Consider the following 14,241-nt stretch of genomic DNA (forward strand, 5'->3'; position numbering starts at 1 on the left):
ATTCTGATCTTAAACCGATCATTTTTAATCTTTCCTGGGTTCGTTTTCAACAGCTATTTTTCCTTCGGAGAGCGTTCTTAGATTACAGTAGATTCTCCTGGCGTATAAATAAAAAATTAAACAGATTTGAATTAAACGATAGGAATGGGATTGACCGTCAAATTGTTCACCTCTATAATAAGGTCAACAATGCACGGAAGTATGTCATTCGTATCGCCAGAAATCCCGCAAACCTGCCTACGCGCGTCAATGGCGCTGGTCACAATGTCAACAATGACAATGGCAGAAGATGTAATTTACCGCCAAGTAACAGTGTTGCATCTTGCTGTTGCTGTGGGGTCCAGAACATTAATAATAATAATAATAATAATAATAATAATAATAATAATAATAATAATAATAATAATAATGTTCTGGACCGTCGTCAAATGTGCGGACCGCGCTGGAAGCGGATCCTGGACGGGTGAAGGCTAAGAATGCAGTCCGGCCGCGGGTTCAATACCGCGAAGGCACCCAAGAAAACACCACGCCAGATCTCCTGAAGGATTTGATCCATATTAAAAAATGCTTATAGGAAAAGATGGCAAAGATTTAGGGACCCAACTGCCCGGGTGGAATACCTGGACCTAGCCCGGGAAGTACGAAATCGATTGCTGGAAGGAAAGATTGAAAAATGGGAGGAAACTTGCCGTAATCTATTAGAAAACCAGTCAGATCGCGAATTTTGGCGGATTCTCGCAGAAAACGAGTCAGATCACGAATTTCGGCGGATTATATATCTAAAACAATAAGCATTCAGTTATGAATTTCAGTATAATACCGTAGCGAAGCACGGGTATCTTGCTAGTTTTATATATATTCCAGTCGCTTAAGTGCGGCCCGTATCCAATATTCGGGAGATAGTAGGTTCGAACCCCACTGTCGGCAGCCCTGAAAATGGTTTTTCGTAGTTTCCCATTTTCACACCAGGCAAATGCTGGGGCTGTACCTTAATTAAGGCCACGTCCGCTTCCTTCCCACTCCTAGCCCTCTGTCGGTGCGACGTAAAGCAACTTGCAAAAAATTATATTATTATTATTATTATTATTATTATTATTATTATTATTATTATTATTATTACTAGCGAATGTACCCGTGCTTCGCTACGGTATTCTACATTGTATTCGAATATCGAAGTAAACAGTGTACATGCAGTAAATAAGATTGTTTTAAAATTGCATGTCTCTTAGCGTTATCCGAGAAAGAGCATGGGGAGGTTCCCGTACGTTGTTTCCAATGTAAAGTGTTTGTTACGGATTTGTGATATAGCGGCAGGCTCACTTGCCTACTGCCATTCACAATCGAGTTGGGAAGTTTACATTACAATTGCAGGCCCCATTGCCTACTACGCGGACAGAATCGATTTGGGGAGTTTTCGTTAAAATGGCAGCCCCCCTTTCCTACTTCCAGACAGATTACAGTTGAGGAGTTTCTATTATAATGGCAGACAATTACCCTACTATCACTCGAAATTGAGTTGTGCAGTTATCATTATAATGCCAGGCCAATTTTCCTACTGCCAGTCACACCAAGCTGGTGGGTTTCCATCAAAATAGCAGGCCACTATGCCTAATGCCAGTCACATTTTAGATGAGGACATTTCTTTATAATGGCGGGCACCCTTGCCTACTGCCAAACACAATCGGGTAGGGGAGTTTTAAACAAAACTGCATGCTCACTTGCCTTCTGCAAGTCAAATCGAGAAGGGAACTATTCATTACAATTGTAGGCCTTCCTTACTAATGACAGTTACACAGGAGTTGGAGAAGGAACCCTTTCCTACTGCCAGTCAAAGTCGGTGTGGGGAGTACTGATTACAATAGCAGACACACCCTTTCTCGATCGCTAAAAATCGACATCAGTGAACATATATAGATCGACATACGAAAGTATATGCGTGTTTACAATATTGCAGACCTTCATTTGCAGATTAACTGCTACTAAACGTACGTCATATAGACAAAGGATTATACCATAAGACACGCCGGATTTAGTGGCCTAAATGGCTGGTCCTATGATATGTCATCTATTCTTGGGTCAGATTGACTTAGAAACGTGGAACAGGGTAAAGGTTTTGTAAGATTATCTCACATTACATTACTTTTCGGATAATTATGTGACAGCTACATACATTTGGCTCACATATGGCTACTGGGTGGGCCAATTTTCGTGAAGAGTTTGATGATTCTGTATTTCATATAAGTAATTGATAGTATGCATTATGCATGTGAAAATTCCAAATGGACTTAACATCGATTAATAGAGAAAAATCAAACGTAAAAGGGAAACAGATACGGCAAAAAGTCATAAGACCAAGGTTGTAGATCATTCCAAATTGAACGGAGATTGTGCAATCCGTTATGTGATAGGAATATCCGAAGGTCTGCACCATCATTAAAATTGCCTGCATATTTCGATATTCTTCGGGGATAAAAAGTGAAAAATTTAATGATCTAGGATGTTTTCCGTTCGTTACAGGCTAAAACGTATAATTTTGTCAAATTTCAATTATCTTCTTTTTCTTCTGGCAGATTATGCCGCAATCTGGATTTTGGGCGAGGCGGGTAAAAATGAGGACTTTCAGGAAACTAAACCAAAAATTATGGAGTTGGTCATTATTACCCCTTAAACGGAAAGCTGTACGAAAATTTCGCCAAAATAGTCAGTGTAGAGGCACACAGTCGTTACGATTTGATTTATATAGATAAGGAATCTGCTCCATGTAAAACACCTTTTGGGCTATGTCCGCTGGACTTAACCTGCAAAAGTGACCATTCATGATATCTCCCTTGTTAATCCTCCTGACGAAAAAATGCACATGAAAAAAAAAGGTTTAGAGGTGGAATTCCATCACGTTTGGTCGATTTCCAGTCAGGTTGGTCTTGTTCTGTATATATTCTGGAAGAGTAAAATCACCATTTCGGTTCCCTATAAACCGCCAGTCCATTCCGGAACATGAAATGTTATTTACGTTTAAAACCTACCTTTGGACAGGTGGAAGCTAAATATAAATTTTGGTTCGAATGTCTTCAGTAGTTTTCAAGTTGTAAAGAATACGCTTTACACGCACCCGCTCGTGAGTTAAGTCCGATGGGACTTGTACAGAAAAACGGTCCGTTAATGATATCTCCCTTATTAATCCTCGTATCGAAATGATGCACATAAGAAAAAAGGTTTAGAAATTAATTTCTACCAAGGTAGGTAGATTTCCATTAAGTTTGGTTGTGTATATTTTGTGGAAGTGCAAAATCACTGTTTCGGTTTCGTATAAACCCCCAGTCAGTTCAGGGATTTAGAAACAATATTTGCCCTAAAACCTATCAAGGACAGGTGTATTCTAAATATGAGTCTTGGTGGAAATACATCCAGTAGTTTGTAGCACTCGCGTACATACGGCGTAATTAAGGAAGAAATATACCGGGCGAGTTGGCCGTGCGCGTAGAGGCGCGCGGCTGTGAGCTTGCATCCGGGAGATAGTAGGTTCGAATCGCACTATCGGCAGCCCTGAAATGGTTTTCCTTGGTTTCCCATTTTCACACCAGGCAAATGCTGGGGCTGTACCTTAATTAAGGCCACGGCCGCTTCCTTCCAACTCCTAGGCCTTTCCTATCCCATCGTCGCCATAAGACCTATCTGTGTCGGTGCGACGTAAAGCCCATAGCAAAAAAAGGAAGAAATAATACAGTTAAGAAAGATGAAAGTAATAGAAAATGCATTATAACTGAGGACAGCCGGATAACGACAAATATGTAAATGCCAAGTGAATGTATTGGAAAATCAAATGCTCCTCAATAAATTATGCTAGTGTGAGTTATGGATATAATAAAGCGGTAACAGAGGAGAAATTTAGGTCCAGTGATTCTTAGGTAAACAAATAATAAGAAGATGACTAATGGTGTTATTACTTAATCTATTCGAGGGCGGTTATAACATCCAACGATATTCCGCCAATATCCCGCAGATAGGCCGATTGACGCCTCTCTTGCCTTCTACCCAAGCAACAACCACGAATTTAAAAGCATGATGAGGAAAATAGCAATACGTTACTTCGCTGCTGGCATGCAGTCAGAGACGTTGCCATGGTAACCTGTAGGTTCGTTGTCGGTCTGTCGGTCACTCAATGCAGAGCATGATACCAGCGGAAAATTGTAAATTTCTCCGTCATGTGAAGAGTAAGGTAAATTATGAACATAACGAAAGTTGTTTATAATGAAGAGACTTTCACGTACGGTAAACTAAGTTTACAGAAAATCAATAGTATAAGAGAAAATGGAGGAAAACCATTCTGGTTTTCCTATAAACCCCCCGTCTATTCAAAGATTTTAAAATAATATGCATATCGACACCTTCCCCGGGATGAGAATACTCTAAATATGAAGTTTGGTTGAGATCTATCCAGCCGTTTCGAAGTGATGGTGGAAAAACCATTCAGGTTTTCCTATAAACCCCCGTCTATTCAAAGATTTTAAAATGATATGCATATCGAAACCTTCCTCGGGATGAGTGTACTCTAAATATGAAGTTTGGTTGTGATCTATCCAGCCGTTTCGTCGTGATGGTGGAAAAACCATTCTCGGTTTCCTATAAACCCCCCGTCTATTCAAAGATTTTAAAATGATATGCATATCGAAACCTTCCCCGGGATTATTATACTCTAAATATGAAGTTTGGTTGAGATCTATCTAGCCGTTTCGACGTGATGGTGGAAAAACCATTCTGGTTTTCCTATAAACCCCCCGTGTATTCAAAGATTTTAATACGATATGCATATTGAAACCTTCCCCGGGATAATTATACTCTAAATATGAAGTTTGGTTGAGATCTATCCAGCCGTTTCGACGTGATGGTGGAACAGACAAACAGACAGACAAACAGACAAACAGACACGAAACGTAAAAACCACCGATTCGGTCTTGAGTTGACCTAAAACGGATAAATATCTGAAAAATTGGCAAAACAAAAGAAATTACAGACAGCGGACCCCCTACAATTTATTTATATAGATTATTATTATTACTATTATTATTATTATTATTATTATTATTATTATTATTATTATTATTATTATTATTATTATTATTATTATTATTATTATTATTATTATTATTATTATTATTATAGTTCTGGACCCCAAAGCAAAATGCAAGTCCGCACTTGGCGGTAAATTACATATGCCGCCATTGTCATTGCTGACAATGTGACCAGCAACATCATCGCGCGTGGGGAAGTGCGCGAGATTTCTGGCGACACGAATGATATTCTTCGGTGTATTATTGACATTATTATAGAGGTGAACAATTGCACGGTCAATCTCATTCCTATCGTTTATTTCAAATGTGTTTAATTTTTTATTTATATGCCAGGAGAATCTACTGTAATCTAACATTATTTTCTCCAATGGAAAAGATGGCTCTTGAAAACGAACCCAGGAAAGATTAAAAATGATCGGTTTATGATAAGAATAAGTACATTATGAACTGTAAAATCAATTGGTCTCAACTCCTTTTTCACCCCACCGCCTTTAAGTTGATTTACCCCCCCCCCCCCACAAAAAAGAAGGCGTGTTCCTTTATGTTTAAAGAAGATTCCAAATACCAATGTTTACGTCTGTTACCTTCAGTTTCTAGCTATAAGTATCCCCATAAAATGAATTTCCTGTTTTCACTTCCTTTCACACTCCCCCACCCCTTTAAGTGAATTTTCCAGCAAAAAATACTTGTTTCTTTAATAGTAAATGATATTCTGAATACCAATTATCACGACTCTAACATCTTCATTTTGTGAGATATGTGTCCTATAAAAGGAACTCAACTCCTTTTCACCACCGCCCCCAAGATTATTTACCCCCAAAACGCTTTTTTCCTTTGTTTTTAAAGGAGATCCAAATACCAATTTTCATGTCTGTAACAACTTTAGTTTTTATTAGGTGTAAGTATCCTCATACAATTAATTCAGTTAATTTTTCATTTCTTTCACCTCCCAGCTTCATTGGATTCTTGAAGAATATGTGAATTTTAAACCAGATTCCAAATACCAATTATCACGTCTGCAAAATCTTTCGTTTTAGAGATAATAGTATCATCATACAAATAATTCAACTAATTTTTCAATTTTCCCCCCAGGTGGATTACCGAAAACAAAAACTATGTATTTTTAAAGGAGATTCAAATACTAAAATTTCACGTCTGTAATATCTTCAGCTTTTGAGATATCAGTATCCTAATTAAAAGAATTCAATCCCATTTTCATTCATTTTTACGCCTCCACCCAAGTGTTTTTTCAGAAAGGAAAAATACACGTTTCTTTATTTTAATGGAGATAAAAAATACTATTTTCACTTTGGTAACACGTTCAGTTTTTGAAATATACTGTAGAAATGCTCATTTTAAAATTTCACCCCCTTTTTAGTTCATCTTAAGTGAACTTCCCCAAAAAAAACACCTATGTTTCTTTACTTTTACAGGAGATTCCAAATACAAATTTTTACGTCTGTAACATTTTACGTTTCTGGGATAAACTGTAGATACAGTCTTTCTAAAAATCCAACCCAATTTGTTACTTCTGTATAACCCCCATTAATTGGATTTTCCAGAAACAAAAGTACATGTTTCTTTCTTTTCAAAGGAGACCCCAAATACCGATTTTCAGGTCTGTAATATCTTCTCATTCTGAGATATAAGTATACTCATTTAAGGCATTCAACCCCTTTTCACGCTTTTCACCCCTCCTATTGGGATTTTCCGAAAGCAAAAAGTATGTTCCTTTTTTTAAAGGTCATTCTAAATACCATATTTTTCATCTGTAAACTTTAAAGATTTTGAGATATAGATACACGCATTTTAAAAATTCACCTCCTTGTTCATCCCCCATTAATTGGATTTTCCAGAAACGAAAACATATGTGTTTCTTTATTTTTAAAAGAGATCCCAAATACCAATTTTCAGGTCTGTAATATCTTCACTTTCTGATATGTAAGTATCCTCATTAAAGGCTTTCAACCCCTTTTTCACCCTTCCTATTGGGATTTTCAGAAAACAAAAAAATACGTGTTACTTTATTTTTAAAGAAGATTCTAAGTACCAATTCTTACATCTGTAAACTTTAAAACTTTTGAAATATAGATACACTCATTTTATAAATTCACACCCCACCATTAATTGGATTTTCTAAAACAAAAGAATACGTATTCCTTTATTTTTAAAAGAGATCCCAAATACCAATTTTCAGATCTGTAATGTCTTCAGTTTCTGAAATATAAGTGTCCTCATTGAAGATATTCGACCCATTTTTCACCCCTTTCCACCCCTCCTATTGGGATTTTTCGAAAACAAAAAATGTGTTTATTTTTAAAGGAGATCCAAATACCAATTTTTACATCTGTAAACTTTTAAAGTTTTGAGATATAGATACACTCGTTTTAAAATTCACGCCACTTTTTACCCTCCCATTAATTGGATTTTCCAAAAACAAAAAAATACGTATTTCTTTATATTGAAAGGAGATTCTAAATACCAATTTTTACATCTTTAAACTTTTAAAGTTTTGAGATATAGATACACATGTTTTAAAATTTCGCCCCCCCCCTTTCCACCCCCTTAGCGACGTAATGTCCAAAAATCCTCCCTTAGCGAGCACCTACATTGTACTATAAATGTATCCTCAAAATTTTATTTCATTATGTCCGGTAGTTTTGGCACGTCATGATGAATCAGTCAGTCAGTCAGTCAGTCAGTCAGTCAGTCAGTCAGTCAGTCAGTCAGTCAGTCAGTCAGTCAAGACATGTTCTTTTATATATATAGATTACCCGCAGCTTCGCACGCGTAGATTTCGTAATTTGATCAAAGTAATCGTTCCTCGGCACTGTACTAAGACATTACCTGAAAATTCCTAAACTATAAAACCTCACCCAAAAATTGAGTTAAATTCTTTGTAAACCATATTTGTGGTATTACCTTTTGCGGCTAAGACAAGCGATTCCAACTGAGGTGCTCACTCGGTCCCGGCTTGCCCCGGCAGCAGCCCCGGCGCAATGCTCTAGCACCGTTCATGTGGAGGAGGTAGGAGGGGAAGTGGCAGAGGCAGAACCACAGGTCGTCAAGTCAGTGCGCAGCTTATGAAAACAATACAATTTATGACAGTTCTGTGGACACATAAACACACAATTAATTCGGTACATACATTGCGTTTGCCTTAATGTACAATTAGCGTTTAAGTCGATTGTTGACATCGTTTTGCGGCAACTAATTTACCAATATTGGGTACAATCGATTTGGCAGTAGAAATTCTAATTACAGCCTCTAACTCAGCATCAGACAGAGAAGTCCTAGTTCTCCGTTCATTTAAATTAAGAACTGAAAACCTCTGTTCGCATGCATACGTTGTACCGAACATTGACGTAAATTTTAAGGCAAGTGCTTGAAGTCTAGTAAATTCTTGTGGATGAACACCTTTGTAAAAGGAAATTAAATCACCGTTTTAGTCGTAGTACCCGTCTCTTAGGATTGCGACACACTGTAGTTTTATCACCTCTGTTCGGAAATATGATGGTGATTTTTCAAAACGCGCTGAAAATGGGGTCATAAATATTTCAAATTGAGGTGACATATCATTCATTTCTTTGAATCGGGCACCGAATTCAGAGTGCAAAGTCTGTAACAACGTCTGATAGTCTCCAAGATGTTCATAAGTAGGCTAGTGTAATGATTTTTATGAAGGAAAATTGTCAAAATCTCCGGCTTCAAGCTTACTTTTCAATAACAAACTCTGCATTTTAAAGCCTTAATGTTGTCACACATGGTGCTAATCAATTTGTTTCTCCCTTGCAATGAAATATTTAATTCATTCAAATAATACGTTATGTCTGCCAAGAAAGCGAGGTCAGTTACCCATTGTTTATTCCGCAAAGTTGGTAAGGAGAACCTTTCATCTCCATGAACAGAGCAATTGCTTCAATTATTACAAAGAAGGTTGCTAGCACTTCACGCAACTTAACCAGGGCACAATACAATAAAAGGGAATGTCGCTACATTCTGCCTCGAGATCTTGTAAAATTTCTTTGAACTGCCGATGATTCAAACATTGCTTTCTGCAGAAATTTATACATTTTGACACAGTATCCATAACAGATTTAAAGTTGCGAAAGTTCTTTGCTCATAATTGTTCTTGATGTAAAACACAATGTACCGGTACCGATAATATTGGAGGTAACCCAGCATCGCGCACCTTCGTTTTGATGAGGCCTGTAAAACCTTGCCCATCCGACGACTTCACTGGTGCTCCTTCATCAGCGACACTAGACAGATTTCCGAGTGATAAGCCCATATCGTTCATTGCATCTTCAACAGCTGCAAATATATCTGCGCCGGTGGTAGTATCTTTGAGGGGAATGATGTCCAGTAGTTCCTCAGTTATAGCGAAATCTTTTTCGACACCCCTGACGAAAATAGATAGCTGTGCCGTGTCATTTTTGTTAGTAGTCTCATCGAGAGCCATCGAGTACTTCTGGAAAGTGCCTCATTTGTTCCGCAAATCTATTTCTAGTCGGCACCAAGTCCCTGTACACGACGAGAGGTCGTTTTTTTGGACAAGCTTATTGCCTCAAAGTGGGCCACAGCACGTGGGCATAATATTTCCGAGCACTCTATTAAACATTCTTTTACAAATTCACCATCAGTAAAGGGTCGCCCACTTTTTGCAAGTTTCAGAGCAACAATAGCCCATAACTTGCTCGAACTGCGCCTTCTAAAGTGTTGGGTTCAAGTATCTGTAGGACAGGGAGATAAAATAATTATCTTTGTGTTTTCTTAGCAACACATCTAAATCTAATTCTAAACAGTTCTTAATAATACAAACCCCAAAACGAAAACCAATCCCCTAAACTGGATATAAAACAATTCCTAATGAGTAAGTTATTACTCATCTCTGAAGAACTTGGCAATTCCAATTTTAACTTAGCATTTCGTTCGGTTCTTGCTGCGCCAACAATGTCATCATAGGTTGGAACATGTTTATTGTGGTAGTGTAGTCGAACGTTTGAAGACTTTACGCGTGAAATGACATGACAAATTATTGAGAACAAAATATGAATCCACCCATGAAGTATTAAACGACATTTTTAACGAAGGTGAAACCAAATGCTCCGCTATCAGTTCTGTGGAATAGATTCTACTGAGAATGACACACACACACACACACACACACACACACAGAGAGAGAGAGAGAGAGAGAGAGAGAGGGAGAATGAGAATGAATGTATTGTCTCTTACGCACACATGCACCGACCACTGTGAGGTTAGGTGGGGAAGGAGGGGAACGGTGCTGCTGAGTGCAGCGCTGGTGCGTCCCAGCACTTACTGCTCGAGTTGGAAAGGCCTGGGCTAAGACGACCATGCGACGTAGAACTGTACTTGTGAGAAACAGTCTTCTCTCAAGTCGAGAAAATAAATACAGGTTTCTTCCATTTTAAGGAGATTCCAAACACCAATTTTCACGTCTGTAACATCTTCAATTTTTAAGATATAAGTATCCTCATAAAAAATAATTCAACTATTTTTCACTTCATTTCACCCCCTGTTAACAACAAACAAAAAGGTACAGGTTCCTGTATTTTTTAAGGAATTTTCAAATACCAAGCTTCCTGTCTCTAACATGTTCAGTTTTTGACATATAATGTAAATATATCGGTACTCATTTTAAAAATTCACCCTCTTTTCCAATTCTTTTCAGACCCTTAACTGGACTTTCCGAAAACAAAATTATTTTTAAAGGAGATTCCAAATACCAGTTTTCATGTCTGTACGTCTGTAACAGCTTCAGTTTTTGAGATAAATGTGTACTCATAAAATAATTCAACTTCTTAACTTCTCTCCACCCCTCTCACAATTTAAATGTACATTCCGAAAACAAAAATTGCATGTTTCTTTATTCTGAAAGGAAATTCAAAATACCATCTTTCACGGCTGTAACAGCTTCAGTTTTTTTTAGATAAAGTATCATTATAAACATATTTCAACTCCTTATTTACTTAGTTTCAACCCCACATCCCTTACGTCGATTTTCTGAAAAAAAATGTGTGTTTTCTTACTTTTAAAGGAGATTACAATGATTAATTTTCACGCCTGTAACATCTTCAATTTTTGAGATATAAGTACACTCATAAAAGTAATTCAACTCCTTTTTCAACCCTCCCCCTTTCCTACGCATTAAGTTGATTCCCCCTCCCCAAAAGTGCGTGTTACGTTATTTTTAAAGGAGATTCCAAATACGAATTTTCACGTCTTTAACATCTTTAGTTTTTGAGATATATGTATCCTGATACAAAGAATTCAACTAATTTTTCAATTCATTCGCCCCCATTAGGTGGATTTTCCGAAGACAAAAGAACAAGTGTTTCTTTACTTTGAAAGAAGATTCCAAATACAAATGTTCAGGCCTCTAACATCTTCAGTTTTTAAGATATAAGAATCTTCATAAAAAGTATTGAACTCTTTTTTTCACCCCAGCCCGTTAAGATGATTCCCCCCTCCAAAAAATGCGCATTTCTTTATTTCTTAAGATGATTCCAAATACCAATTTTCACGTGTGTAACCATAATATTTTAAGATAGAAGTTTCTCCATATAAAGAATTAAATTTTTTCACTTCCTTTCACCCTCCCACTTAATTGAATTTTCCGAAAACCAAAAATACTTGTTTATTTATTAAGGAGCTTCCAAATGCCAATCATCACGACAGTAAATTCTTCAGTTTTGAGATACCAGTACATGTATCCTCATAAAAAGGAACTAAACTCCTTCTTCACCACTCCCGCCCCCAAAGTTGATTTCCCCCAGAAATGCGTGTTTCTTTATTTTTAAAGAAGATTCCTAATACTAATATTCATGCCTGTAACATCTTTAGATTTTTGAGGTATAAGTATCCTCATACAAAGTATTCACCCCTTTAAGTGAATTTTCCAAAGACAAAAGATTACGTGTTTAATTACTTTGAAATACAATTCCAAATACAAATGTTCATGTCTGTAACATCTTCAGTTCTTTGGATATAAGTATCCTCATGAAAATAATTCAACTCCTTTTCCACTCCGCATCCCGCCCGTTAAGTTGACTTGCCCCAGCGAAAAAATGTGTGTTTCTTTATTTTAAAAGGAGATTCCAGATGCCAATTTCCACTTCTGTAACCTTCAGTTTTGAGATATGGGTTTCTCCAGAAAAAGAATTTTTTTCTCTTCCTTTCATACTCTCCACTGAAGTGAATTTTCCAAAAACAAACAGTACCCGTTTCTTTAAAAGAGCTTCCAAATACCAATTATTACGACTGTAACATCTCAGTTTCTTAGATATACGTATCCTCGTAATAGGAAATTATCTCCGTTTTCATCCCCACCTATAATGTTGATTCTCCCCCCAACCCAAATGCGTGTTTCTTTATTTTTAAAGGAGATTCCAAATACCAGTGTTAACGTTTGTAACATCTTTAGATTTTTTGGTATATGCATATTCTACCAGGAAAAGTTGATTTCAAATGGCATGAGATCTTTCTGAGGGGTGCCTAGTTCTTAAGAGATGGTACAGAGAGGGAGGATCCCAAGGCGAAATAATAGATATTATATCTTTCTTTCCTTTATTCAATCTCTGGAAGGCCACCCTATTACATCGCCGAATCATAGATATTTACTAGAAAATAAATCCCAATTTCAACAACAGAATATTTAAAAAATCAAGTTGACCAAGTAAAATTCAACTGAATAACGTCTTTCTCAATCAGTTATGTCCATCATAACTTTCGTGGCATAAATTATGAATAAAGCATGTTGTAAGAAAATAAGAAATCCTAAAGTATTTTCTATTGGTACTTGCGATTTCTGATTACGCTTTCTACATAAATTACATAAAATAAAATCTGTAATTCGTTCTTGTAAACACATAAAACTCAAATATGAAACACTTGAAGTTAAATCTGATCTTCTGGTATAAAGTTCTGAGTATTGTCCTATTTTTTTGTAATTTATTATGCACTTGACGTAAATATCGTAAATTAAGTGTTTATGATACACTTTCACTATGAGTGAAGCACACAGTTGAAATCCTAAAGTTCCAATAAATGAGAAAATATGACATTACGAGAGCACACTGGCATTTGAAGTCTGTCTTTACTTTGAGTGTCGTAAAGCGTTAATTTTCCAAGTGTATGAAATATTAAGGAAGTGAGCTTTTGATGTTCTTTGTCAGTAATGACACTGTTTATAGAAGTTCTGTTCAAAGTCAGAATTATGTTTCTTAGTGGAAAAAAACACTGATATCACCTGACATACGCCTTCTCGTTGAGCTCGAATAGTTTAATACTGCTCTGCAAGAACAATCTGGAACTCAGCTAACAGCTATCACCACGATGTACCATAGTACCACGTTTTTGGAACTGTCCCTAGTAGTACCAAGTCCACGTTGATCTGCATCAAATCTCCGTCGATCTCCGTCGTCTCGAGTCAGGATTTCTCATGTTAATAAAAGAGTGGCTTTAACACGAGAAAGTCCAACTAACCAAGTTGAAATGTGCACCATTTGATTTGCACTGTTAGAACTGATTATGATTATCTCATAAATAATCACCATTCACTGGATGAGAAATACGTCGGAGCACTGTCTATTATCGTAAATTACGATAATGAGAAAATACACTTCCCTGCACAGTTCATCTTGACACTTACTGCACACTGTTCTTATTGTCAAAAATAACTTTCATTCGAAGCACAGTTTATCAAGGCTCACTTTCACACCAAAGAAATAAATAAATAGCTCTCTCTCGTAATATATCGTAATGTTCCTTCTCACTATCACAGTTCTACAAGTATTCATGTATGAGTCCTGTACTTCACAATATCACTGAATTACGAAGTTCATTATACAGTCTATCCACACGGGTTGTTTTAAATGATACAGTCTGTAATGGCGATACGCGAACAGTCAGTCTTTCGGCACAAATTAAAGTGTTCTAGGCTTTAATAATACTCAAAATAGTCAGCGTGTTGCAACCTACACTCATGATATTCAATGTTGAAACAGTCCAAGACCATTACAATGTAAAATAGCCGTGCTAATTTCAAGTTTGTTATGATCATTCACACGAAAATTAAGATATTTGTCAAGTACAAATATTGGTGAATTATTACAAGTCTTATGACTTTGATGTTATACACACGTTAATT

This window comes from Anabrus simplex, chromosome 2 (genome assembly GCF_040414725.1).
Source record: "Anabrus simplex isolate iqAnaSimp1 chromosome 2, ASM4041472v1, whole genome shotgun sequence".
In the NCBI taxonomy this organism is placed as follows: domain Eukaryota; kingdom Metazoa; phylum Arthropoda; class Insecta; order Orthoptera; family Tettigoniidae; genus Anabrus; species Anabrus simplex.